The following is a 3,348-nucleotide window of genomic DNA, read 5'->3' on the forward strand; positions in this document are numbered from 1 at the left end:
CCCCATAAAGGCCAGGATCAGCCACCCCATCCAACCGCAAGCGAAACTGAGACGCCCAGGCCAATATTGCATGACGCTCAATGTCTACGGACGTGATGAAAAGTAAGCCTTACATTATAACAACCTAAAACGCATGACACCCTAATGTTGCTCGTCAAGTCTGCTACTTTTATGATCATGAACAATTCCTTTACATCTAATTACTTGTGGTCATTCTGGTAATTCTAGGTTAGCAAGAGATGTTAAAATCTAGCTGTGGCTTTTTTTCATGGCGAGCGAGAATTACATATCATGTTTGCCGCTCCATTCTCCGAAAAGCACATCCCTTCCTTCGAATATAAATGCTGTCGTCTGCCCTATATATGCTAGAAAATGGGGCATTCACCCTCAGAATGTTTTCATAAAAAAAAAAAAAAATACACAGACATCCTCATTCATGGTAAAATATTTCATGAGCGATACAGTGGCCATTTGAATCAGAGGAGTTAAAGGGCAAACGGTAAAATGGAAAACAGAAACAAAGTGTGACAGTTACTGCGCCTTTCCCTTCCTGTGAACCAATTTAACTTATTTAACTTTAACTCTCGAATACGCATTGTTTTAGAGAACAAAATGCAAAAAGTAGGAGGACGCTTAAGTTGCCTCAATTATAGACGCGAAAGAGTGTGCATTTTGTCGGCCCACTTCGAAAGATCGTAGTTCGGAATCCCGCCTTCGCTTCAACCACCTAATTGGCTCAAACCGAGTGCTTTTCGTTCATATTCAGGAGTCTCATTAGTAGTCGAGCATCACCATCACGAGCAGCCGCACCTTCAAACCAGGGACGACTGCTTTTCGTTCATCTTCAGGAGTCTCATTAGTAGTCGAGCATCACCATCACGAGCAGCCGCACCTTCAAACCAGGGACGACTCTCTTGCACGCATTTGGTACGTCAGACGCCTATGCCGTGCAAGTATCAGCTGTAAGTTATTGCCAACTTTGACGTTCAACGCAACAAGCATTCAATGTCAAAAGTACCCGCTGGAATATGTTACGGCAAGTCATCTCGGAGGCCATGAGCAAGCATCCATAATTTCATACAGTGTTCCCAGATGGCGCCACAAGTCCAGAAGCAAAACGATTCTCTCTCAAGGACTGGACTGCATGCTGCGGGCTCCTCCGGGCTACGTGGACATATACAGATAACTGTCAGGTTCGAAACCAAATCATGGCGGAAATAGAATGATGGCGAAGGCTGAGCCCAAAAGCGGTTCAGCGGTACCGCAGCATAGCCACAGGTCGGGGGGCCAGCCACTCAGAATAAGAAATTTTACTACTACAAATTGAAAAGTATCAATCAACATAAAAGGAATAGACATTTTGATAACTTCGCTTCTAAATAAGGTAAAGTATTTTATAAATACATCCTTAATTTGCAACACCCTTATCCCCCCACCCCCTTGATGTTGCCTCGATCAGGAGGCGCTGCCAGAGGTAACCAAGGCAACGGAGATAACGAAGCTGACGAAGCACGAAACGGTTTCTTATCGCTGTTTGCTGCTCGTCTGCTGTGGTGCGCGCCTTGGTGCGTCCGGGAAAGCGTAATTTAGTTCGCAAGTCTGAAAATGTCCCTTTTGCGAAGATTTCGACGTCCTTCCTGGTCGCTGCTCTGTCGCCGTTTGGTGAGATTTGATATCCCCCTGTAGCCGTGTTTTTTTGGTTTCATCCCCTTCGTCGTGCGGGCAGTGCGAAGTTTTTTTGCAGCAGTGTATTGCGCTTAGCGTTTTATCGCAAGATGAGCCAGCACAAAGTGAGGAAGCGATGCTCTGTGGCACGTTGCGACAGCGTGGACTCAACCATCGGTGTCTTACCGCTTCCCGGTTGATTTTCACCGGTGAGTAGATCTGGAGGTTGCACACAGACTCAATGTATGCTCTAATGCTCCTGTGGCAAGCACGTTTGTTGATTCTAAAGCTGTCTGGACTGGTGCAACCTTGAAATTTCCTTGAAAACTGCTGTATACTTTCTGCCGAAGAATTCAAATGTGAAGAGTGATCCCAGTGCTCTATGCTCCACGTATGTTTTGATGCACCTTCTAATTCATGTCATTTCTATTTGAATTGAAGCTGTCATAGCCAGACACTTCAAGCCTTTTCCAAGTCTCGGCTGTGATCATTGAGATGATTATTAGCCCGCTGAAACAGCGCTACTGTTTGTGCTGTCTGCGACATGCATTTTGATTGTTGTGATTTGTTGCTGTATTTTATTCATTGATGCAATAAACCACGAATATGAAAACCATAATTCTTCACTTGGCGCACTCTGTTGCGAACTGGACACGACTGCCCTGTTGCACCAGTGTTTCTGGACTGTGCTGAGGGACAAAGTAAATTGCCATAGTACTTGCATGATTTGCAGCAGTATTTGTATTATGGATTTGCATGCGTGGTCTCTATTTGCAAGTGTTGCTGCCTTTCTATCCCGCCACCTTTGCCAACCACTTTCATTGTGCTGGAGCAACTGCTTATAAACAACGGCGTAAACAACAGAAACTCGAGTTCTCTTAGATGGCAAAGGTTGGCGCGCGCTGAGAGGCAACAACTTTCAAAAGATGCAGGCTCGTGAATGCAACGTGGCGGTTAAAAAAAAAAAGAAAAACTTGTTTATAAATCGCGCCAAAGTCAACGTATGCGTGATGTCATTTGACGTCATGGCCCCCCAAATTTCATTGGTCGCTGAAGCCCATGAGTCGCCATCTTTTGTACGTATGGGCGTCTATGAAGCCTTGGAGAAAATGGGGATTCATAATACGTGGCAAGAGCTCACTGAGGCTGTCAGAATCTCTCAAATGGAAAGACTAAGTCAGACAGAGACAGGCAGAGCCATCCTAGACTGGGTCGGACTCCAATCAGACAGAGGCCCACAGACGAAAACATCTATCCCACCCAACATAAGGGAAGACATACTGGTACCACCCTTACCTCGAAACATGCACCCAGACTACAACAAAGAACGCAGAGAACACAGAGCCAAAGCCATCGCTAAAAGAATGAAACGCAAAGTAGTCGATGAAGTTTCTTATGTAGACGCATCATGCGGATGACACTGAGCAGCTGTCTCGGCAGTAGTAAATGGAGAAGGTGCACCTAAAATTGCGGCCTCAACACGCACCCGTGACATTAGTACAGCTGAAGAGTTCGCAATAGCGCTCGCATGCACTGGTACACAGGCCAAAACTATAATCAGCGACAGCAAAACGGCTGTCTGGAATTTTGCATAAGGACGGATCTCAGAGGAGGCCAAAAAGATTCTTCTCAAAAATCCCATTACTAGAACCATATCCATCATATGGATACCAGCACACGAGT

Source organism: Amblyomma maculatum, chromosome 1 (assembly GCF_055883805.1).
Source record: "Amblyomma maculatum isolate TAMU_Amacu chromosome 1, ASM5588380v1, whole genome shotgun sequence".
Taxonomy (NCBI): domain Eukaryota; kingdom Metazoa; phylum Arthropoda; class Arachnida; order Ixodida; family Ixodidae; genus Amblyomma; species Amblyomma maculatum.